Genomic DNA, 27,456 nt, shown 5'->3' with positions numbered 1-27,456 from the left:
AGGGTCAGTCTTTTCAACACGTAATTCTCACACCAGTGGTCCAACTGTGAGACCCAGGAAGAAGGCAATCAAAAAGAGCAATGGTCATTTTACATACTGACTCTCCACACCACCATCTTTTTACAATCCCTCTTTCAGGTTTTCTCCCTCATGCAAGAACATGCCTATGCTTCTGACTATAATCACTCCCCTTGGGGCACCTGGGTGGCTCAGTTGGTTGAGCGTCGGACTTCGGCTCAGGTCATGATCTCACAGTCCGTGAGTTTTAGCCCCACATCACACTCGCTGCTGTCAGCCTGCCAGCACAGAGCCTGCTTCGGATTCTCTGTTCCCTTCCTTCTGCCTCTCCTCACTCGCACTCTGCCCAAAATATATTAAAATTTTTAAAAAATCCCTCCTCTTTTTCATACTCCTGAAAAATCTTCAATCTGACATTCTATATTATGTCCCCAACCTAACTTTCTTGTCGTATTGTCTCTTCCAATTTTTACTGTATACGTCAGCCTATAGGTATATTCTTTAGACAACTTGGACGAACACCATGTATTCTTTATTGGATTTATTTGCATAGCCTCTCACACTCTCTTCTAATTGCAGTGTCTCTTTCCACAAAACCTTTTCATAATTCCTCAGTCAAAAATGATCTCTTTGAGGGGTTCCTGGGTGGCTCAGTTGGTTAAGCATCTGACTTCGGCTCAGGTCATGATCTCACAGTTTGTGGGTTCCAGCCCCGTGTCCAGCTCTGTGCTGACATCTCAGAGCCTGGAGCCTACTTCAGATTCTGTGTCTCCTCCTCTGGCTGCCCCTCCCATGCTCATGCTCTGTCTCTGTCTCTCAGTAATAAATAAACATTAAAAATTTTTAAAAATGATCTCTTTGAATCCTTATCAAATGTTGTACCTCTCTTTAACTGGTTATATTGTCTTATAATCATTATCTCCTTGCAAAACTGGACCAGCACAATGCCCAATACATAGTAAGTGATTAATAACAATCAGATGACTGACTGAATGAGTGAATGAATCTGTGAAGTCAGGACTTATCACATTATTTCTTAAGACCAGTTACATTCTAAGAACTATGATTCTATTTGTTTTCTAACTTCCGAGGTGTTGATATTCAGCTCCTTCTCACATAATATTCTCAGACAGGAATTAGACTCCACCAAGGACACTGGCCTGAATCAAAAACACAAGACAATACCGTATGTTTTCACTCTTATGTGGATCCTGAGAAACTTAACAGAAACCCATGGAGGAGGGGAAGGGGGTGGGGAAAGAGGTTAGAGTGGGAGAGAGCCAAAGCATAAGAGACTCTTAAAAACTGAGAACAAACTGAGGGTTGATGGGGGGAGGGAGGGAGGGGGGGTGGGTGATGGGTATTGAGGAGGGTACCTTTTGGGATGAGCACTGGGTGTTGTATGGGAACCAATTTGACAATAAATTTCATATATTGAAAAAAAGAAAAACAAAAAACAAAAACACAAGACGATGTCAGTCTTCCTCAGTCTACATGAAGCCCAGACTGATGGTGGGTCCAGTGGCTACAGGCAGTCACAGACAGAGGCAATCTTTGCATGATTTGTGTGCTGACAGCCCTTCTACCTCACCCAGTTACTGTGAGCCATTCAGCTTTCAAGGCATAAATTTACCCAAATAATACTCTTGTTAATTTAGAAAGGATCTCAAAGGAGCATTGATGGGAAGAAGACAAGATGTTTCTAGCCAGAGCTAGAAGATGAAGTACCTGAACTATTTGCAATGACCACTTATAGAACTTCTCATCTGGATTTTTAAAATAGCATTTTTAGACATGAACCTTGGAAACAGACCTTATTGTATAAAAGTACATCACATTAATTTCACCTTCCTTGATATTGGCATGCTACATGGTGGTCCGGATTATACTATTTGAATTCTGATCCAAGTTCCAGCTTCTCCTTTGAGAGTTGTTACTTTTGATTTCCTTTGCTTAAGCAAAAAACTTCAAAGGTAGCCATGAAGGAACTATTTGTAATGTGAATATCAATGTTAAGAATAGGTAAATCAAATTTCCTGTGGACAACTCCAGAGTTTATATGTTTAAATTAAAAGTAATTGATAGGATTGGTAGGATTTTTTATTATGGTAACCTATACATAACATAAAAATGTACCATTTTTTTTAGTATTTATTTATTTATTTATTTATTGATGGGAAAACTGATTTTTTTAATTCAATTTTTTAAATTTACATCCAAATTAGTTAGCATATAGTGCAACAATGATTTTAGGAGTAGATTCCTTAATGCCCCTTACCCATTTAGCCCATTCCCCCTCCCACAACCCGTCCAGTAACCCTCTGTTTGTTCTCCATATTTAAGAGTCTCTTATGTTTTATCCCCCTCCCTGTTTTTATATGATTTTTGTTTCCCTTCCCTTATGTTCATCTGTTTTGTCTCTTAAAGTGCTCATATAAGTGAAGTTATATTTGTCTTTTTCTGGCTGATTAATTTTGCTTAGCATAATACCCTCCAGTTCCATCCACGTAGTTGCAAATGGCAAGATTTCATTCTTTTCCATTGCCGAGTAATACTCCATTATATATACATATATATATATATATACATATATATATATATATATACATATATATATATGTATATATATATATACCACATCTTCTTTACCCATCATCCATCCATAGACATTTCAGCTCTTTCCATACTTTGGCTATTGTTGATAGTGTTGCTATAAACATTGGGGTGCATATGCCCCTCGAAACAGCACACCTGTATCCCTTGGATAAATACCTAGAGTGCAATTGCTGAGGCCTAGGGTATTTCTACTTTTAATTTTTTGAGGAACCTCCAGACTGTTTTCCAGTGTGGCTACACCAGCTTGCATTCCTGCCAACAATGCAAAAGAGATCCTCTTTCTCTGCGTCCTCGCCAACATCTGTTGTTGCCTGAGTTGTTCATGTTAGCCATTCTGACAGGTGTAAGGTGGTATCTCATTGTGGTTTTGATTTGTATTTCCCCGATGATGAGTGATGTTGAGCATTTTTTCATGTGTCGGTTAGCCATCTGGATGTCTTCTTTGGAGAAGTGTCTATTCATGTCTTTTGCCTATTTCTTCACTGGATTATTTGTTTTTGGGTGTTGAGTTTCGTAAGTTCTTTATAGATTTTGGATACTAACCCTTTATCTGATATGTCGTTTGCACATATCTTCTCCCATTCCGTTGGTTGTCTTTTAGTTTTGCTGATTGTTTCCTTCACTGTGCAGAAGCTTTTTATTTTGATGAGGTCCCAGTAGTTTATTTTTGCTTTTGTTTCCTTTGTCTCTGGAGATGTGTTGAGTAAGAAGTTGCTGCAGCCAAGATCAAAGAGGTTTTTGCCTGTTTTCTCCTCGAGGATTTTGATGGCTTCCTGTCTTACATTTAGGTCTTTCATCAATTTTGAGTTTATTTTTGTGTGTGGTGTAAGAAACTGGTCCAGGTTCATTCTTCTGCATATCATTGTCCAGTTTTGCCAGCACCACTTGCTGAAGAGACTGTCTTTATTCCATTGGATATTCTTTCCTGCTTTGTCAAAGATTAGTTGGCCCTACGTTTGTGGGTCCATTTCTGGGTTCTCTATTCTGTTCCATTGGTCTGAGTGTCTGTTCTTGTGCCAGTACCATACTGTCTTGATGATTACAGCTTTGTAGTATAGCTTGAAATCTGGGACTGTGATGCCTCCTGCTTTGGTTTTCTTTTCCAAGATTGCTTTGGCTGCTCGGGGTCCTTTCTGGTTCCATACAAATTTTAGCATTCTTTGTTCTAGCTCTGTGAAGAATGCTGGTATTATTTTGATAGGAATTGCATTGAATATGTAGATTGCTTTGGGTAGTATCAACATTTTAACAATATTTGTTCTTCGTATCTAGGAGCATGGAATCTTTTCCCATTTTTTTTTTGTATCTTCTTCAATTTCTTTCATAAGCTTTCTATAGTTTTCAGTGTATAGATTTTTCACCTCTTTGGTTAGATTTTTTCCTTGGTATTTTATGGTTTTTGGTGGAATTGTAAATGGGATCGATTCCTTGATTTCTTTCGGTTGCTTCATTGTTGATGAATAAGAATGCAACTTATTTCTGTGCGTTGATTTTATATCCTGCAACTTTGCTGAACTCATGAATCAATTCTAGCAGTTTTTTGGTACAATCTTTTGGATTTTCCATATAGAGTATCATGTCTTCTGCGAAGAGTTTGACCTCCTCCTGGCCGACTTGGATGCCTTTTGTTTCTTTGTGTTGTCTGATTGCAGAGGCTAATACTTCCAATACTATGTTGAATAACAGTGGTGAGAGTGGACATCCCTGTCTTGTTCCTCACCTTAGGGGGAAAGCTCTCAGTTTTTCCCCATTGAGGATGATATTAGCATTGGGTCATTCACATATGGCTTTTATCATCTCGAGGTATGCTCCTTCTATCCCTACTTTCTTGAGGGTTTTTATCAAGAAAGGATGCTGTATTTTGTCAAATGCTTTCTTGCAACTATTGAGAGGATCATATGGTTCTTGTCCTTTCTTTTATTGATGTGATGAATCATGTTAATTGTTTTGTGGATATTGAACCAGCCCTGCATCCCAGGTATAAATCCCACTTGGTCGTGGTGAATAATTTTTTTTTTTTTAATGTATTGTTGGATCTGGTTGGCTAATATCTTGCTGAGGATTTTTGCATCCATGTCCATCAGGGAAATTGGTCTATAGTTCTCCTTTTTAGTGAGGTCTCTGTCTGGTATTGGAATCAAGGTAATGCTGGCCTCATAGAAAGAGTTTGGAAGTTTTCCTCCCATTTCTATTTTTTGGAACAGCTTCAAGAGAATAGGTGTTAACTCTTCTTTAAATGTTTGGTAGAATTCCGTGCTCACTTCGGCAGGACATATACTAAATGTTTGGTAGAATTCTCCTAGAAAGCCATCTGGCCCTGGACTCTTGTTTTTTGGGAGATTTTTGATTAATAATTTGATTTCTTTACTGGTTATGGGAAAAATGTACCATTTTTAAGAATACAGTTCAGTGGTATTAAATATAGTCACATAATTGTATAGCCATTGCCACCATCCATCTCCAGAAGTTCATCTTTTCAACTGAAACTCTGCTTGTTAAACACTAACTCCACATTCCCTGATTCCTCACTTCCTAGATAATACCATTCTACTTTCTGTCTCTATGAATATGATTACTCCAGGTGCCTCATATTAGTGGAATCATACAATATTTGTCCTTTTGTGATTATTCATTTAGCATAACATCTTCAAGTTTCATCCATGAAGCATGCATTAGAATATCTTTGCTTTTCAAGGCTGAATAATATTCCATTGTATACATATATACCACATTTTGTTTATTCATTTATCTGATGAATGTGTTGCTTCCACTTTTGGGCTATTGTAAATAATAATGCTATGAATATGGATGCACTAATTGTAGTATGGGTTTTTAAGACAATCTAGCATTTTGAACATGGAGCCAATGTGTTTGGAGGGAAAACAAGCTATAGGTTTATATCCCATTAATTCAATGTCAAAATTTGCATCTGTGCTGATCACTCACCATGCATTAAGTAACTAATTCTGACCATCAGTCGCCAGCTTATGTAGCATATAGTAACTATTAATGTGAAAAAGAAATCTAAGCAATATAAATGAGCATTGTATGGATTTCACTTGAGCAGTAAAGATAGTAAAGATTATCTTTTATAGTAAAAATTGGTAAAATAAATTAAAAAATAAATTTCTAATCAAATCATTATACTTTTAAAAAAATCCCACATGATTTGGAATTACTAAAGCTGAACAAATCTTAATTTAAAATAAATTTTTCCAGTTTTTCCCGTTGACTCTCTGAAGATTCTCTACAGTAGCACTACCTAGGAGCTTCCTCTCATGTCTTCTGGTATTTGGAATGAGGGTGATTTTCCTTGACCACATTCTATATTGTATTTATCCACCTTATGCCACTAGATTTGTTGCCAAAAGTGAATGTGGTATTAATGGGATGCAGTCCTATTGACAATAATAACAGCATGGATTGCTAACCACATGATAAGATCAAGATGCATTTTTGAATTGGCTATATTTATGTTCCAGATGCAAGATGATTATCTGACAGCAGAGGCAACATGATTTAATAGTTAAGGCCCATGGCCAGGAATCGGGAAATCTGGGTTTTATTCCTGGCTTCATCACTTAGGCCATGTATACATGAGTGGAGTATTTTGTAATTGTGCTGTTCTTCTTGACCCCAAATTGTTTCCCACCCTGCTCCTGCCACCAAAAGTGTTTTACTATGTTCAGTTATAATACAATTGCCTCTCTTCCTGTTCCTTCTACTTCTTTTTCTCTTCCTTTCTTACTAAATTGTATCAACTTTGTATTATATAAATACCACATTAATACATTTTATTATCGTTTAAAAATTCACAGATGATGTTGACTCTTCTTTAATATTCATTTTTCCAATCCCAGGCACCTCTCCATCTCTTGTTTCCAATGTTGTTCCTTTTCCCTCTTGCTTTTATTTAATTCATTTTCTGGTTGTAGAGACTCATTCCATTTCTACCCCACCCTCTTTTCCATATTTACACCAGTTTGAGTTCTACATATCACCATAAAATGCTCTTCTAAAATACATCATGGTGGACATTCAATTTCTAATCTGACATGTAAGAAGCCTGGAAGTTGCCACTCTATCCTAACAAGTCAAAAGCTAAACAAACTGAAAAATCAACCACTCTTCTTAGATCCATCAGAGAAGTGAGGTCACAGGGCAAACTGTTGCCTCCCAAATGGGAGAGATCAGCAGGTGAATACGGAGAATCCCAACTTACTGAAGTAGAATTCCACAAGTAGCAACCTCCAGGGGAACCATGGCCAGGGTAGGGAAATCTGTACTGTAATTGATGAATTGCTGGAGACTCAGTGTGGACAATTCTGAGAGTTAATCTCCAAGGAGTCTGAGTCATAGGAGATCCTCCATTGTTTTGTGAGTTTTATCCCCAGGAGTTCTACCAAGTCCTCACAGGGAATTTTAGAGAAAAATTCCCTCATGTTTCCAGTAGGGGAAGGGGAAAAGGAACCATTTTGAAATATGCCAGAGCATTCTTTTCTTCTTAGCAAGGTCTGCCCACAAGAGAAACTAATTAACCAGAGCCTAACCTGCTGTGGTTTTATCAGGGACTAGCCTGCCTGGGGAAAGGGAAATATTCAAATCCAGCTGGATCTAGACTTCTATGAGAAATAAGGGAAGTACTCAACTCCAGCCCCTTCTAGTCTTCTATATGGGGGAAGAGAAATAGCCAACTCCAGCCCACACTAGGCATTCTTTACCACCTAAAGGGAGTAAGAGAACTGAGAAGCACATGTAGAATTTGCGATCCAGAAGTATAAACTTACTGAAAGACTGGGACCTAATCATAGGGCTGTAGAACACTTCCCCCTCTTCCACATCTCATATTAATAAAGGCTTATTAACAGCAATTTCTTTTACCCAGTATAACATGTCTGGCTATTAAGGAAAAAAAATTACAATATACAAAAAGGCAAAAAACCAAAAAAAACAAAAAAACCCAGACGCTGAAGAGATTCAGCATCAAAACCAGACTCAAATATAGCAAGTATGTTGGAATTATCAGATCACAAATTTAAAACCACTATGATTAATATGCTAAGGGCTCTAGTTGATAAAGTAGACAGCATGCAAGAACAGATGGATAATATAAACATGAGAGGGAAATTCTAAGAACCAAAAAGAAATGTAAGAGATCAAAAACACAATAATATTAATGAAGAATGCATGGGCTTATTAGTAGACAGGACATGACTTTGAGGAAAATCTCTGAGCATGAGCGTATCTCAGTAGAATCCTCCAAAACTGAAAAACAAAGGAGAAAAGGACTGAAAAACCATAAGAGCATATCCAAGAACTGTACCAAGAACTGTGGTACAACTACATACACATAATAGGAGAAGAAAGAGAAAAAGAAAAAGACAAATTATTTGAAACAATAATGATTAAGATTTTTCCCCAAATTAATTTCAGATGCCAAACTACAGATCGAGGAAGCTCAGAGAACACCAAGTAAGATAAATGCCAAACAACAGCAACAACAAAACTACACCTTGGCACATCATCTTCATATTATAGAAAATCAAAGATAAAGAAAAATCCTGAAAGAAGCAACTCGTGGGGGAGCACCTGTCTGGTTCAGTTGATAGAGCATGTGACTCTTGGTCTCAAGGTCATGAGTTCAAGCCCCACATAGAGCTTACTTAGAAAGAAAGAAAGAAAGAAAGAAAGAAAGAAAGAAAGAAAGAAAGAAAGAGAGAGAGAGGGAGGGAGGGAGGGAGGGAGGGAGGGAGACACCTTACATATAGAAGAGCAAAGACAAAAATTGATACCTGACTTCTCTTCAGAAAGCATGTGGGTAAGAAGAGAGTAGAGTGAAATATTTGTAGTGTTGAGAGAAAAGACTCAATGACCTAGAATTTTGTATCCTGTGAAATTATCCTTCAAAACTGAAGATGAAATTAAGACTTTCTCAGACAACAATAGTTGAGGGAATTTGTTCCCAGTCGACCTGCCTAGCTAGTTGAAATGTTAAAAGAAGTTCTTTAGAGTAAAGGAAAATGATATAGGTCAAAAACCTGGATCTGCATAAAAGAAAGAAGTGCATTAAAGAAGGGATAAATGAAGATAAAGTGAAAAATTATTTTTCTTCTTCTTAACTGGTCTAACAGATAATAGTTTGCTCAAAATAATAACAGCTATGTATTTGATTATTATGCTTATAAATATGCTTATGTATGTTGATATATAAGCAAAATAAGAGACAAAAATGATACAAGGGATGGGTGAGAGGGATTAGGAATATTTTGTTATTATAAGGTATTCACACTACCAGTGAAGTGGTACAGTGTTGTTTGGAAGTGGACATAGATTAGTTGTAAATGTATATTGAAACTCTAAGGCAACCAATAAAATAATTTAAGAAGAAGCACAACCAACATACTAAGAAAGGAGAGGAAATGGAATCATATAAAATGCTCAATGTAAGGGGCCCCTGGGTGGCTCAGTGGGTTAAGCGTCCGACTTTGGCTCAGGTCATGGTCTCACAGTTTGTGGGTTTGAGCCCCATGTCGGGCTCTATGCTGACAGTTCAGTCTCTCTCTCTCTCTCTCAAGAATAAATGAAACACTAAAAAAAATTTTTTAACTAAAAAAAAAAATAAAATGCCCTTGAAAGCTATAAAAGACAGAAAAATATTGAAGAAAAAATAAGAAGAAAGAAAAAGGGCAACTAATGGCATACAGTAACAAATATGGTAGATATTAATCAAACTGAATGAATTATATCACTTTGAACAGCATTGGTCTAAATGGACCAATCAAAACACAAACATGTCAAAGTAGATCAAAAAACAAGATTCAACTATATGTTGTCTACAAGAAACCCACTTTAAATGTAAAGACACGTATATATTAAAAGTAAATGGATGAGAGAAGATATACCATGCTGAAACTAATCAAAAGAAAGCAAGAGCTATATTAATTTCAGACAGAGCAGACCTCATAGCAAAACAACAAAAGTTATCAGAGTAGAAGAGGAGCACTACGTAATGATAAAGTGTCAATTTTCCAAGAAGACATAACAAGTCTTAATGCGTATGCCTGAAAGATGAAAATGAAGAAAGCTCTAAGCATATACCAGTGGGCTCCATGGCAGACCTAATAGGAAGTGAGCAGTTGTGGGCACTGCGGGATCCTTGGAAATGAGATTATTTGGCAGTACCCACAGGCAGTATTAATGGTCAGTCTGTCCCTTACTCTTCTTGCTGAAAAGATCATGGTGAATCCTGACCCAATGCAAGCCCACCAATAATCGTTGTCAGTGAGTTTACACTGTAACATCAGCAATCCTCATTTAAGGGAATTATGAGGTAAACATTTTCAGTTTAGAATATCTGTTGGCCCTGGAATTTTCTAATACTTCATAAAGACCTTGATCATTAAGAGTGCTTCTAACACTAAAATATGATGCTAAGAATTTAGGAAACACTGTGTTATTTCAGCACACCAGACATCTAAGAGCAATAGATGAAATAGAAACCTCCAGGGACATTTACTTTGGCTAGATTATCTCAATGATTTATCTGTCTCCATTATTCATGCAATCAGTGATATACTGTCTCCCAGATGAAAACAAAAGTGATGAGTTTTCCTAGATTAATCCTTTTTCTCTTACAAAGTAACCAAGGCTTTTTGTCTAGTTGGAAAAGAGTGGCAGTGGGGATATGGGCAACCAGCATGAAGATGCTTTCAGAATAGCAAGCAGGTTTTCACTTTCAAGTCTGTGCTATAACCAATGGACACAGAGCTCCAGAGCTCTCTTACTCACCAAATGTTCATAGTTCAAGAACAATAATAACTATAAAACAGAGTAGTACATAGATTGTTAAGTCCTTGGAAGTTACAAGTGGGATCAAATAGTTTAACAACTTATTAGGCATGTTTTTAACAAGTGAACTAACTGATTACAGCCATTGGGGACCTTACTTATCTAAAGATAAGCTTAGGCTTCTAGTAGAGAAATAATGGCCAGCACATTTTGCTGCTGACTCTCCTGGGTTATTTTATTCAGCATTTGATCAATACTTGATTGTTAGAAGACTTTGCTAATCCATTATTTAATAGTTAGGACTGCTGAGTCTTAGATTAGCCTGATAGAGGGGGAGGCCCCTAGAGAAACAGAGAAATCCAAGCCATTTCTAGGGCTGAATCAAAATGAATTACCTATGAAATGTCTCTTATGGTGAAGTTAGATAGCTAGTCCACATTCATTTGGCCCCTAACTCAGAACACAATGGCCAGTTCCAAGCACAATGCTTTACACACAAAAAGCCCTCAAACACATGTTGAATGAATGACTGCAACATGTCAATGAATTTGGGCATGAAATCATTTTCTGTTGGCCTGGAATTTATTCTTTCATTGGAAAATACAGGAGTAGAAAATATATCAGAATATTTGATATACCCCAAATAATAGTAGCTTGTGCTTTTTTGTGGGTTTTTTAAAAAATATTTGCTGTAAACCAAGTACTATCCTAAACATTGTATATGTGTTAACATCTTACGTGTGTTACATGTGTTTATATGTTTGGGGTTTACATGTGTTAACTCATTTTACATATTAGATATGTAAATATCTCACAATAAGTCTGTGATGTACTTTTACAGATAGAAAGCTGAAACACAGAGATTTTAAGTCATTTGTTCAAAGTCATATAACTTGTACATGACAGAGCCTGGATTCAAACCTCGGCTGTCTCTTTACAGAACCTGCCATCTTAACAAGTATTCCAAACTGCCACTACTTATCCATAACAAGTGAACAAAAGCCTTATTAAAAATCTACATTTATTTTGTGAGGGCATTTCATGGAAAATTTTCTCTGTGATAGAGATGAAATATAGTAGAGTGGCTTGAAACACTAGCATTGGAATCAAAAGTTTGAATCATGGCTCTACCGGTGACCCTAAGCAGGTTATCCAGCCTCGTCAAGCTGACTTTAATTTGGAGCTAATAGTACTTGCCTCAGAGGACGTTTCTGAGGATTAAGTGAAATAATTCACATAAGGCACTTAGTACAATGTTAAGTACACACACAAAATAATAATGTAATAATAATAATTTGCACTTTTTGAGCATTTACTATGTACTTTGTAAATATCCAATAAACTTTAATTAAAATAGTTAAGTGTGCTCAGTGTAGCTCAATGTCTACCATATTTGGATGATTTTTAATCTTTTCTAAAAATGAGGGTACACTTTTCATCACTGATTCAAGGACTTTATGGGACAATCCTTATTAGCCTCAAGCTAATAGTTAATCTAAAATGATGATTCTTTCTATGAAAGGTCTATATATTACTAAGATGCCCTAATCAGAGGTGAAGAAGGCTAGGCCATTAAACTTTGCTCAGACCCACTCCCTATTGCCTATGAGTTAATGTTACCAAATGATCAGTGAGGAAACATTTCAAGACCTGCCTTGACCATTTCTTTCCACACAGAGAAGTGGACTTTTATGTCGACTCTGATGTTGTCATAACTCTTAGGCATGCTTGGCTTCTGTGGTAACGCAGGACAGTGAAAGGTATAAGTCTGGACTAGCGGGGATGAATTAGCTCTACCAAGTACATAATGATCTTAACTGGGACTTAAACTTAGGATGTGACAGGAGTAATGGTGACCTTAGGTATGATTCCAACTTCCAGTGATATTCAAGAAGTCTGATCTCAGAGTAGGACTCCATGGCAATAGTCTTTAGACAGCAGTAATAGCTAAAGGTCAGCTGATAACATCTTGGTTCCTTGAGTTTCATAATAAGAGGGTGCTTGTTCTTTCACACCATCCAGTTGAAGCTGGATGTAAATGTATGGTAAAGAGAATAGGGACAAAATCCAGACCTTAAGAAAAAGGTGTAAGAGCTAAATGGGTTGTCAGGGCCCTCACCAAATGCAGTCCAGGCGTGGTAGGGAGCTGGATGGAGAGAAAACAAGGAGCCAAGATGAAACTCCAACCTCCAGTCCAAGAACATGCCTTAGGGCATATGAGGGAAGGCTGCAGCAAAGATGGTGAAAAGAGCTTCCTGGGTATCATATGGAAACTAACAGTATAGGGAAACACAGATGACTTGGAATACTAGTGGTGAATACTTTGAATCCCCTCATCCACTAAAGCTGAAATCTCTACTGGGATATATTTGTGGGCTTCAGGGTTTCCCCTGGAATAGGTGCAAAATACTTGTGTGTGTATGCAAATTTGTAGTCTTAGGGGGAGAAAGAGTCATAGATTTCATCTGATTTTCCAAGTACTTTGTGACCCAAAAAACTATTTATAACCACTAGTCTAAATGAAGTTCATATAGACTTTGTAATTTGGTAATTACACTAATGAAAGAGAGATATACCCCACATTTACCTACTTTTTACCCTCAAGAATAACATAGGTGGTGAATAATAAAATCATAGCACTTCTGTGTTATTTATCTTTATTTTCAAAGAGGACCCACCTGGCAGTGAGAGCTACCTGCCTTCAGTGACACATACAAAGAGGCAACACTCTGCATCCTTCAAGACTGCCCCCTGGCACATGGCTGCACCTCTCTTTTCTTAGTCCAATGTTGTTTATATCACTGATACTAAAGTGCATCCGCAGAAATTGTTCTTAAACCCCTATTTGCAAGAGAGTGCCAGTGTACAAGGTTTTCACTGATCCATGATGAAATGAGAACAACAGGGAAAATGTGATGGGTTTTCTTTCATAAGGTTAAATTTATTCAATTCAAAGAACTATCCTTTACTTTGATATGGACAAAAAGCTGTGTTCTTATGATTTATTCTATGTTAAACAAAATTCTTGTATGTGTTGATAGTGATAGTCGATCGTAGTCTGCTCTCTGATTTTTTTTCTGCTTGATCTATGTTTGTCCTCAATTTAAAAAATTTAATCAAAGTGTAGTTTACATGCAATACTATACTAGTTTCAGGTATACGACATAGTAATTTGACAATTACAGACATTGCAAAACGCTCACCACAATAAGTATAGTAACCATCTGTCCACCATAAAAGTTATTACAATATTATTGACTACATTCACTATCCTGTACTTTTCATCGCTGTGACTTATTTTATAACTGTAAGTTTATATCTCTTAATCCCTTTCACCTACTTTGTGCATCCCATCACCTTCCCTTCTTGGCACCACCAATTTGTTCTCTGTATTCATGAGTCTGTTTCTGTGTATTTGTTTGTTTATTTGTTTTGTTTTGTAAAAAGATTCCATATGTAAGTGCAGTTTTATGGTGTTTTTCTTTTTCTGTCTGACTTATTTCAGTTAGCATAATACCCTCTAGGTTCATTCATATTGTCATGCATGGCAAGATTTGATTCTTTGTTATGGCTGAGTAATACTCCATTATATATAAATATATATGTGTATATATATTTATATCATTATATAAATATATATATATTTATATCTTTTTTTATCCATTCATCTACTGATGGATACTTGGGCTGCTTTTATATCTTGACTATTGTAAATGATGCTGCAATCCACATAGGGGTGCATGTATCTTTTCGAATTAGTGTTTTGTTTTCTTTGGGTAAATACCCAGAAGTGGAATTGCTGGAGCAAATATTATTTCTACTTTTAGTTTTATGGGAAACCTCCAGATACTGTTTTCCATAGTGGCTGCAACAATTTACACATCTGCCAATCATGCATGAGGTTTCCCTTTTGCTGGTCCTCAATTAAAAATATATACATATTTCTAGCCCATGAAATGAAAATTGTGGGAATCAGTTCCTGATTGATTCAACAGCAATGCATCTAGCCTAAAAGTCAGTGCCACTCTCAGATCAAGTGATTGTTTTTTCTACTCTGTGACTTGTGATTACTCATTTGATGGATTTTCCAGAGGAGAATGTGAACTAAAATAGGAACAATAGCCAATTTATTTATTTGTTAAGATATCGGGAGTAGACAACTAGAATAGCTTCTGGAACTTTGTAAGTGCTCAATAAATGCTCATTGAAATGGAATGAAATTTGAAATTGTGGAAGGTATAGAAGAAAGCCTCATTCAGTTCTCTCCTAAGCACTGGGAGTCATGCCACATGACTGCCAACGATGGAGGGCTTCTCACCTCCTGTGAGTGGAAAGTGGCTTTTATGAAGAGGTGAGGTATTACAACAACAATCTATTTATGAGAATCTCAGTTCTGATTTTAATCCTGACTTACTTATTCAGTGGCATGACTTGAAGTGGACTTACCATCCTACTTGCAAGGAGAGAAAAAGGGTCAAACTGCCCCTGTCGTCTAACAGTCTTGAGATGAGGACATTAAGGATAAGTATATGGACATTATTTTATTTTATTTTTAATTTTTTAATGATTATTTATTTTTGAGAGAGAGGCAGACAGACAGAGTGTGAACAGGAGAGGGGCAGAGAGAGAGGGAGACACAGAATCGAAAGCAGGCTCCAGGCTCAGAGCTGTCAGCACAGAGTCCGACGTGGGGCTTGAACTCACAAACCTTGAGATCATGACCTGAGCTGAAGTCACATGCCCAACCGACTGAGCCACCCAGGCACCCCGGAAGTTATTTTTAAAAATTCCTTGATATCATCGTGGACTTCAGGAATTGTGAAGTCAAAACATTTTTATCTTAAGATAGTTAGACCCATGTATTTAAGTTCATGTAATTTTGAGAATAAATGTAATTATTGATGCCATTTATAGTAGTATATTAAGACATTTTTGTTTTTTAAAACATCTGTGTGCCTTCATTCTTTATCAGGTGAATAGTGTGTTGTCTATAGTTAAGGCTAGCTTATTAAATAGTCTTTTTATAAAGTTATATTATATGGAAAACTTTAAAGTAAATGTCTTATACAAAAAAAAGTTGTGATGGAACAGAAACTATTATTAAACTCTCTTTCAAAGATGACTCTATGTACGAAATACTTTGAATGGTCTTTGTCCATGTAACCTTGGGCAGATCAAGTACCTCTCTCTGCTCCTCAACTGTATATATAAGAGTAGAATCTACCCAAAAGGTTTTTTGTAAGGATTAAATGTGGTAATACATGTACTTTAGTACAAAGCATGACAATTCTTAAGTAAACTTTACCTACTATCATTATATTCTTATAATTATTGCCACACTTTAATTGAAGTACCAATTGTAGAATATTCTAACAGGAAGAAAAAGAGCTGTGAACAATCTTACATTGTTTTGTTCTACTATTAAGTTGCAAGTTCCCTTCCACTCATTTCTATCAGATCTTCCTGAGAAAATTCAGGATATAAATACATTCAATCATTCTCCATCTCAACTCATAACAACACTCTGAGAAAGATCTATCTGATCTCCAACAAAATGTACACCTAAATCATGTAAGCATGCATGTATGTGTGTGCACACACACAAAACAAAGTATCGTTTTTAATGATATCCTTTAAAGAGTTTCAGTAAACTTCCTCATGTGAGGTTTATTTTTTAAACTGGCTTATATTTTATTGCACACAGTGCTATAAACAATATAGAATGTTGCTTAAAAGCATGAGCCTTGGAGGTGGACTGCCTGGCTTCAAGTTTCAGGTCTACGATCATATACAATTAGTTATCCTTTCTAATCCTCAGTTTCCTCATCTTTAACATCTGCCTTATAGAGGTGAGGCTAAAGATAAATGAGATACTGCATGTAAAATACTCAGCCTCATGCCTGGTGCCCAGTAAGTGCTCATGAAACTTTAGCTATTATTACTTTTCATTGTAGATGTTGTATTTTATTTTTTCTTAAGTTTATAAATATTTTGAGAGAGAGAGAGAGTGAGAGAGAGAGAGCAAGTGGGAGAGGGGCAGAGAGAGAGGGAGAGAGAGAGAATCCCAAGCAGGCTAGGTGCTGTCAGCACAGAGCTAGATGCAGGGCGGGGCTTGATCCCATGAACCATGAGATCATGACCTGAGCCAGGATCAACAGTCAGATGCTTAACTGACTGAGCCACCCAGGCACCCTTAGATGTTGTATTTTCATTTCTAGAAAGTCTATCTGGGTCTTTTCATATCTTACATTTCTGTTCTCACCTGTTTATGTTTTCCTCTAAATTCTTGAGCATATGGAGAATATAATAGTTGGTTAAAATCCCTGCCTTCTAGTTCCATCATCTTTGTCATTTCTAAGTCTTTTTCTACTGGTTGATTTTTTCCTAGTCACAGTTCATAGTTTCCTGCTTTATTGCACACCTGGTAAATTTTATTACAGGCTAGGCATTGTAAATTTTGCCTTTGATTGCTGGTTGTTGTATTCTTTAATTAATGTTAGATTTCAATATGACATGCTGCTAAGTTACTTGGAATAGATTGTTCTTTGCAAAGCTTGCTTTTAAACCTGATTAGGGTTGGTTCAAGAGACTTTTGGCTACAGCTACGGCTACGTTAGCCTCCTACTGAGACAATATCTTTCTAAGAATTCTATCTCCTATGTTATGAGTTCTTTCCATTTTGGTTGATGGGAACACAACTATTCCTATCTCCGTTGATCTACCTACTCCTTTCTGGTGGTTCTTTCTTTGGTGTCAGGTAGTTTACTCTTGTGCATGTACAAATTCCTTCTCAGCCAAAGACTCAAAGAGACCCCTCTGCAGATCTCCAGAGCTCTCTCCCTTTCTTCCCTTCCTTTCCCTACCCTTGTTTCCCATCTCTGCTCCCCTGTCCTTTTTTCTTCTCTCTCTTTGCCTATATAGCTCCCTCTCTCCAATACTCTGTCCCACAAACTGTATATGTTTTGGCCTCTCTGAACATCAATTAGTCTCCTTCAATTCACTCAGACCACCAGATCCTGGGTTGCCTTTCTCTGTGCCACAGCTTGAAAACCACTTTATTCATTAAGCTAGAGGACTCAGCTTGTTTGCTCCCCTTCTCTCGGGGATAACTATCCTGTACTGCCTATTGTCCAATGTCTGGAAATTGTTGTTTTACATATTTTGTCCAGCTTTCAATTGGCTCAAGGTGGGAGGTACATCCAATCCTTGTTACTCCAACTTTGCCAGATGTGGAAGTCATTGGTCATTATCTCTGTGAATGCCAGTTTTAGGAATAAAACAATCCTTAGGCTCAAGTCAAGTTATAAGGAGTAACAAATGTGAAACATCACAGACTGTACACGTTTATGCATGTGGTTACAGGCTGTTATCAAATACATGCACAAATCTAGATCTGCAACATCTTGTTTTTCTTTTTGGTTTTTACTTCTTTTAATATTTGGTTTTGGGGTTATTGGTGATGACCCAGTCATGAAAAAAACACAAATTAGGGAAGATTTATATAATTTAAATCCTGTTAAAAGTATGATTAACGCTTTTATGAGTGACTTGGTAAATTAAAATTTTCCATTGGAGAGGAAAATTTGATTTTTAAAAATTTTGATTTTACTCTGAATATTGATACCATGCGATCCTCTGATTATTGAAGTTAGACTGCTCTGACATAAATACATTATAATAATTAAGCATGAATATGGATCTAAAGTATGGAACCCACCCATGCAAGGTTTAATTTTTATTATACAAACAAATACTAATATTAAGCAAAATTACATTGTCCAATATTAGATGAGCTTGTAGGGTGTGTGTGTGTGTGTGTGTGTGTGTAAGAGACAGAGAAAAAGCATGCCATATGACAGGAGTGAATTAAACTAAACTTCTTGCTTAAATAAATATTTTATTCTTGCATATATTCTTGCATAATCTTCAGACTGAGGATTATAAATCCATAATGGGAAATGAGGAATTAAGACTTCACAAAAATTGCCCTGGGAGTTTGATCACTCTATTTTTAGGCAAATCAAATGTACTACAATGAGGGAGATGGCTCTACAAAATATTCATTACATAGAAATTGTTCAAATGAGAAACACCTCCCAGATCCACAAACTGTGGTAAAAATGTCTTATAAAAATTACTCTTAAATCTTACATTTCCCCTTTGAGACAATATTGTTCCTTGAGAAAGTAGTATTTTTTTTTCTTATTCCTAAATCTGTCTTCGATTAAACTGGAGAACTCTATAAATCAATAATAACCTTTTAGATATCAACCCCTTCATAATTATGCCCTCCAAATCCAGGGAATTGTTTGCACACTTTCTACAGAAATAAATGGAGGAGAACATATGTTCCGTTGATTGGGGCAGTACGAAGATGGAGATTATTTTCCAGGACTTGTGAAGTTTGGCTTTATTCTCCTTTATATGACATTTGAAAAATTAATTTATTTCACACAGAGAAACAACGGGTCAGGTGATGCTATGCAGTTCTGGAGGGAAAAAAAATTGCTTGTTAAAAACTGATAGGGTTTTTATGATAATAAGGCTTTCATTAAATCTAATACTATACACCCAGTGAGTTTAAAGGAATTCTTTATTTTAGTCAATTCAGTCTCTGGTTATCTTTCTGATGCTTCTGGTACATTTCCCAACAGGAAGCGGCTAACAACCCAAATAAGAGTGATCTCAGATTAAGAAACAACACAGGCATCTTAAAGGCTCTCTATTTGTAGGATGAAATGACAGCAAGCAGAGAAGCCTGAGGCTGTTTTCCTAGATGCCTACCCTGGGTGCCAGCCATCTGTGTTCATTTAGATGGAGTGTGTGTGTGTGTGTGTGTGTGTGTGTGTGTGTTGCGCGCACGCCCGTGTGCGCGCATGTGTATGTGCATGTTGGGGGAGGGATCTGGAAAGGGGGGCTAGGGACAGATCTCAGGTTGCAGGTCTGAATGTGGGCTCTGATACAGAATGCAACCTTCTGCCTGTTGCTTCTCAAACAAGACCCCTCATCTGCTGGTCCCTCCAGAGAAGTAATTTCACCAGTACCAGCTGCAAGGGGAATGTTTTGTGTTTTCTTTATTCAAACTGAAAGATGTTAAACAGAAATTTTCAGAAGCACTTTTGTTTGGAAAAGGGGAAAGGAAGATCATGGAAACTGGAAAACATCCATGAAATTAGCCCCAGATCATGGCCAATACTGATCATTTCCTGACAGGCTGTCTATCAGCAAAGCCACAACAATAGTTTATTCAGGATCTTCTGGTGCCAACAGTGATATACCAGTACTAAATGTTGGTACAATTGTGAATGTTTTTAACTTTCATAACTGCAACAGCAGGGAGAATAGCACTTTACTGTTAGGAGTCCTCCAGATGCTTTGTGAATAGTCCTCTCTAACAGACTGCATTAGCAGGAATTGGAGGAATATCAGGTTAAGCCAAAGGCCCCACATGCCTATTTAACTTACCTAAGGATAATGAAAGGGAAGAGAATAGAAAGTAGGGATGCACTTGGCTGTGTTAGCTACAAATTTGTTATTTGTGAAAAACCTATTTAAATACAATGTCTATAAATAGGAGATGGAAATGAGCTAATTTGACTGTATGATTTTATTTATTCATTATTCATACCCAAAAAATTTTAGCTGCCATGAGTTGATGTACTTATCTATAAAATTTCTCAATATTTCTATGGTCTGAGATACCGTTGCAAATTTCTTCCAATGTTATATGCTCTCTATTTATCTCCTTATTTCTCTATGTCTATCTCTCAGTTTCTCTAGTTCTTATTTATCTGACTTTTTTTTTACTTACTCTGTTTTTAAACATGTTTTAGTCAATGTTGCAATTCTAACACTCATGCATTGGTCAATGTTGCAATTCTAATGCAAGAGGAGGGCATATCAAATGCTAGGATTAATCTTCTGGATGTCACATCTGCTTACACAGGAATGATTGGTATTCCCAACTTAGTGTGAACTTACCCATTTACGAATCTGTTATAAGGTGTGAAACTGTCCCTTATAAGCCCTCTTCAAGGAGAAAAAATTGTTTATTAATGGGACTTAAAAGCTTATTTTGAAAATAGCTCCTAAATTTAGTAGTAGAAAGAACATTTTATATATCCTATTCTGGCCTGTATTTAGGGTTTGGACATCATCTGGACCCTTAGGAGAAGAGAGGGGACACTTCTATTTCACGTATTTTGAGAATTATTTAAAATGAGAAACAGACTCACCTAGGTAACATTTTGCCTTGAAAATTGACTAGCCGTAGTATGCACACAACAATGCAAAAAATACATAAGGAACTATTTTAAAAGCTGCACTCTTGCTATTCTGATAGTGGACAACTTCTCTGAGAGATTTCTTCCTGAGTGCAAAGTGTTTTTTGTCTGAGGGCTCTGGTACAAACCTGTCTTCACATTTTGCAATCTGTGCACTCCTGTTACTTTGTCTTATTTCATAAACCAGCAAACACTTACCTGTGAAAATCCTAAGATTCTCACAAAATTACAGGGCAAACGTTTTATATCCAAGAAAGTTAGCTTATGGTTGGGGGAAGCAAAAACTAATAAAGATAGGAAATAAATAAAGACCATATATGTTTTGCAATAAGAAATGACTTTGCAAGGGGATTAGGTGAATGGAAAACAATGGCATAGATTGGAGAGAAAGCTTGCCTTGTAAGGCTAACCTTTTTTTTTTATATCATTCCAAATTAATTTATTCATATTTCTTGTCGGCCTTAGAAAAGGTGAATCATAAATGAATGAATGACTTGTAAATGAGTAGATGCATAGGTAATTCACATAGATCTAGTTTCAGATTCTTGCAGAACCATCAATGCATGTTTAGAAGTACCCACAATGTTTTGGGTAGACACTTTGCAATCTCCTATGAGTTAATGCTATCTTTTCTTAACTGACCGTGACTTTAAAACTAAGAAGGTCTACTACTCAACAGCACTAAAACAGTCTTAATAAGAAGTAACTGAAGTGACATGTTGTCCCTTTTAAATAGCATATCAGTCACATAATATAGAAAACAAATATGTGATCATTGAGCATGTCTAATTATACCAGCTGAGATAAAATGTAAAACAAAAAGAAAGTTTGATTTTAAAAGAAGAGTAAAGTGAACTTAGTGTAAGGCTAACACTGAAGATAGTCCTTGGAGGAGAGAAGAATTCAGGGAAGAAGCATAAAATAATGTTGCATAGATGAGAGGAAATCAGATAATTTACTGCTTTTAAAGGCAGACAAAGCAGCCTTAGTGTCTGTTCAATCATTTAATGCAATATTTGAACTTGAACTTAATGCCACTGTAGAATCTTTAGCAGGGAGTGTCATGATGAAATTGTTGTTTGTTTGTGGGGTTTTTTTTTGGGGGGGGATCATCTCTTTGACAATGATGTTGGAGGATTGGTGGCAGAGTGGTCTGGTGTTGGAGTGATCCACAGTGGTCAGACCTGGGTAAAGTTCATGTCAGAGTTAATGAGAAGAATCCAATCTGTGGGAATTTTGAAGGAATGCATCATAAGATATGATAGACTAACTATAGGAGGAGATGAGTGGCAGAGTCCTAGATGACATCAAGATCTCGAGCTTGGGAAATTAAGGAGAATGGTGTTATCACTCAAAGAAATGAGAAAGTTGGGAACATGGTCAGGAAATGCATTTTTTAAATTGTAAAATATATTGAGGCTATGGTAGCTTCGGTTAACACTTAAGTATTTTTTTTAACACATGTTTTTTTAAAAAAACACTGTAATGGGGGCACCTGGGTAACTCTGTCAGTTAAGCTTCCAACTCTTGATTTTGGTTTAGGTCATGATCTCATGGTTTGTGAGTTCAAGCCTGCGTGGGACTCCATGCTAACTGTGCAGAACCTGCTTGGGATTCTCTGTCTCCCTCTCTTCTCTCTCTGTCTCTGTCTCTGTCTCTCTCTCTCTCTCAAAATAAACTTAAAAAAACCCTCTAATGATCTAGAAATTCCTCTTCTGTATATATACCCAAAATAATTGATAGTAAGGACTTGAACAGATACATATATGCCCATGTTCATAGCAACAGTACTCATAAGAACCAAAAGGTGGAACAACCCAAATGTTGACTGACAGATAATAGATAAACAAAAGGTGATACAGGCATACAGGGGGACATTACTTAGCTTCAAAAGGAGGGAAATGCTGGTGTATGCTACAACATGGATGAACCTTGAAGACATTATATTAAGTGAAATAAGCCAGACACAAAAGGATAAATATCACATGATTCCGCTTATATGAGGTACCTGGAATAGACAGATTAGTAGATACAAAAAGTAAAATAATGGTTACCAAGGACTGGAGGGGATGTTAATGGAGAATTATTTTCTGATGGGTACAGTTTCAGTGTGGGATGATGAAAGAGTTTGGCGATAAACAGAGTGATGGTTGCACAACAATGTGAATGTACTTAATGTCATTAAACTAGACACCAAAAATGGTTAAAATGGTAAATGTTATGTTTTGTACACTTTACCACAATTAAAAAAAAAGTCACCATATTAAAGAAAGAATATGCAAACATTAAGAATGAATGATGGAAGTGTTTCCAGAAAACAAACAGAATCTATTTGCCTGGGTTCAAGTTTAGATTCTGCCCCTTACTAGCTGTGTGCCTCCTTTTTCTCATCTCTGAAATGGGGACAATAATGAAAATTAAAACCAATAATGTATGTGAAGCTCTTTAGCACTTAGGTGTTCCATAAATATTATTTTCCTTTTCAGTTAAAAAAAATCACTCTACAGTTTGAACTTTTCCCCTCAACATAATTAGACTTAAGATGTTTTAATGTACATCTTTCTTGCCAAACAGAGACTAACTTAAGAGATAAGATAGGATGGCTCTCAGGGAATAAAGAAATGCCATGCTTATATGGGAAAGGCACCCTCTTTCTGATGCAAAGACTGAAAATACATGAAATAAGTGTAATTAACCAGTGAACCAGTAAATACAAGACTATCTGTGACTGGCAACTACCCCCGCAGCATAAACCACCTGTCCTGATCCCAGAAACATCTATCACATAAAATTAATTATGTTTGATTTTTACCTTAAAAAATCTTTATAAGGGATTTTTATAAAGTATTCAGTATTATAATAGAGATGTGAGAACTAAACTAGAACTTCCCAGTCCTCTGAAAGCTCGCGTGGTCTACCCTGAAATGGGTAGATGGCTCAGTCTTTCTCAATGGAGTTCATTAGCAGAGAAAATGGGTTAAGAGAGAAGTAAGACAGTGTTCTGTTGTACAGCAGTCACGGCCAGTGCTTTAAAAAGGAACTGGAAATTATTATAACTATTACGTGTGTGGCTCTAAAGATTTTTTAAAACATCATAAATGTTACAAAAGGACTTAGATATTCTCATAACTTCCAAATGCTGCATGTTCCTGGTTTATTTAAGAAGGAATTTTCTATCGTAAAGGGTGTCAAAACCAGGAATACACCAATGGAAAAATACTTTTGAAAATCTAAATAAGTGATCAAATCTCCTAGGTTATTTTTTTCAGAGATACCTGCATTACACAGACACAGTGATACAAAGCAGGATATGTGGGCTTAGATATGTTATTAATTACATTGTATCCCCTACATCAACGTATTTAAAAACTACAAAGAACTTCAGAGATCATTTGTGGTAGAGCTGAGACCAGAATCCAAGGCACCAATTCTCAGTTCATTGCATATCCCACTCTATACACAGCTGCTCCAAGGGATCACAGGGCAGGGTTCATGGAGCCCTATTAAGGCCCCATACCCTATATGGGCACACACTCAGAGCCATTTTGACAACTCTGCCTGTGACCCTTAGAAGCCACCTTATCCAACACTAGCCATAGTCACTTTCTGATTTCCAACTGTATTTGGAACACCATCATACCTCCCAACATGTGGCCACATTCTTCTTGGCTTTGTTGCCTGGTTGTTAGCCAATGCCCACCTCAACCCTGTGAATCACGGCCTCTCCTGCACTGATGTTCAGACAACAGGTGTCTTTTCTCCTGCTGTGCATCACAGGTATTCTGAAGAGACACCCCTGTAGTCTTAATTCATGGAAAACAATCATTTTACTGTACAAAATTCAAAACCCTAGGGAGGCAGTTTAGTAATTTAGCATTTTTGTTTCATGTGAAAATATTATTTCTAGTTTATAATGGGAAGTTCAAAAACATTGTTTCTTATCATTAAAAGCTTTCAGCAGTGTGTAATCTGGGCTCTTTATGGGTAAGTTTCCTATAAAATGCCCTGAGGAACAGCATACCAGTCTTTTACAAAGAGATACCTTAAGTATCTTCTGTTGCTTAAGGAAAAAGTCTTTAATTTAGAGCTGAATTAGTCATACAGATAAACACTTTAAAGTCCTTGAAATCTGCAGTTAGTTTTAACAAGCTTTTAAGATAAATTAGGAGTGTGTTGTATCTGTTGTGTTGTGATGACTGTGAATTAGAAGAAGAAGAGAACACACAGCCTCATCCATTCAAGAACTTTTTTTAACTTTGGCATCATACTCTGTGCTAGACTGTTTATGGAAGTTGGATAATATATGTATATTGCCCTTAGGGATCTTCCAATTAAGTTAGGACCCTATAGTGAGTGGAATATGTCTCCCTTTCCCCAAATTCATGTCCACCCAGTATCTCAAAATGTGACCTTACTTGAAATAGTGTCTTTGCAGATACAATTAAGATGTAAGTTAAGATGAGGTCATATTGGATTAGGGTGGACCCTAAATTCCATCATTTGTGTTCTCATAAGAAGAGAAGAGGACACACAGACATAGATACACAAAGATATATGGGCGAGAAGGCCATGTGAAGGGAGAAGGCAGAGATTGGAGTGATGCATCTACAAATCAAGGAATGCCAAGATGGCTGACAACAACCAGAAGCTAGGAGCCCCCACTCTGGATCCTGTAAGGGATCATGGCCTTGCCAACACCTTACCTTAGGACTTCTGTCCTCCCGAAATGTGAGGAAATAAATTTCTGTTGTTTTAAGCCACCTAGTTTATGGTAATTTGTTACAATGACCGTAGGTAACTAATGTATGCCCCATCTTCAAAACAGTCTGACTTCATTGGTCTGGGGTGGACTTGGGTGTCAGTATTTTTATAAAAGCTCCCAGGTGATTCTTTATTTGGAAACTATCACTGTAGTTTGATACATTTCGAAGTTTCCAGGGTAGTAGCAGCAGCAACTGGAAACTTAATAGAGATGAAAATTCTCAGGCTCCAGACAGCCCTACTGAATCAGACATTCTGGGGGCGGGGCCCAGCAATTTGTAGTTTATCAAACTCTCCAAGTGACTGTGATGCCAGTATTTGTCAACTCTGGTTGAAAAGGGAGGCTTCATATGAAGTAAAGGAAGGTAATCAACAAACAGGAATGGAGAAAAGCAATAGGCAGGGACATTTTATAAAGTAAGGGAAGAGTGTTTATATGTCATGGGTGGTGCTAAGAGAATGCACCTGAGAACCTCAATGCCAGGCATCGCCTAGAGGCAACGATGTGTCTCAACAACCATCTTCTAAGTTCAGTTTTTGAAGACAAACCTTTCAAATCTGGGGACTTTCTTTATAATGTTATTACTATTAGGGATTAGGATATATGGCCACCCAGACTCTACATTAAATTTTTTTCTGGAACAAAAATGCCACAACAGGAAACCCCAGCCTCCATCACCAACAATGATCAACAATTAGAGAGCTACCCACAAACAAAAACAGTTCTGGGAGAGCTCAGGTAATTGCTTCAGAAACTTCAGCAAAGACACAAATATATAGACAGATATCTGGTGCTCATGTGTTGGAAGATTTAATATTGTTAAAATGTCCATACTTCCCAAAGCTATCTACAAATTTAATGTAATTTCTATCAAAATTCCAATGAAAGTTGTTCACAGAAATAGAAGAAAACATTCCTAAAATTCATGTGGAACCTCAGAAGACCCCCAGATAGCCAAAGCAATCTTGAGAAAGAAGAAAGCTGGAGGTATCATTCTTCCTGATTTCAACCTATAATACAAAGCTAAAGCAATCAAAACAGTATGATACTAGCATTAAAACAAACACACAGACTAATGGAACAAAATCAAGAGCCCAGAAGTAAACTTACATATATATGGTCAACTAATATTTGACAATAGAGTCAAGAATACTCAATCAAGGACAGCCACTTCAGTAAATAGTATTAGACAACTGGATACTCACATGCAAAATAATGTGATTGGACCCCTATCTTACACCATTTACAAAGATTAACTCAAACTGGATTATGGATTTAAGCACATACCTGAAACTGTAAAATTCCTGGAAGAAAACATAGGAGAAAATTTCCTTGACATCAGTCTTGGCAATGATTTTTTGGATATGACACAAAATGCATAAGCAACGCAAGCAAAAAAGTCAGCAAATGGACTACATCAAATTAAAAGCGTTTGCACAGCGAAAGAAACAAGCAACAAAAGTAAAAATCAACCTATAAAATGGGGGGAAATATTTGCAAAGATATATTTGATAAGGGGTTAATATCCAGGATACATAAGGAACTTATACCACTCAATAGCAAAAATAAACAATCTGGTTAAGAAATGGCAGAGAACTTGAATAAACATTTTTCCAGAGAAGACATATAAATAGCTAACAGGTACATGAAAAGGTGCTCAACATCACTAATCAAAAGGAAAATGGAAGTCAAAACCACAATGGGATTATCACTTCACACCTGTTAGAATGGCTATTACCAAAAGACAAGTGATCTCAAGTGTTTGTGAGGATGTGAAGAAAGGAAACCCTTGTACACTGTTGGTGAGATTGTAAATTGGTGTAACCACTATGGACAACAGTATAGAGGTTCCTTCAAAAATCAAAAATAGAACTACCATATGATCCAGCAATCCTACTTCTCAGTATGTATCTGAAGGAGGTGAAATCACTCTCCCAAAGGGATATTTTCACTCCCATATTCACTGCAGCATAATTCACAATAGCCAAG

The sequence above is a fragment of the Lynx canadensis genome, chromosome A2 (assembly GCF_007474595.2).
Source record: "Lynx canadensis isolate LIC74 chromosome A2, mLynCan4.pri.v2, whole genome shotgun sequence".
Classification (NCBI taxonomy): domain Eukaryota; kingdom Metazoa; phylum Chordata; class Mammalia; order Carnivora; family Felidae; genus Lynx; species Lynx canadensis.
This window is presented reverse-complemented; position numbering follows the sequence as displayed.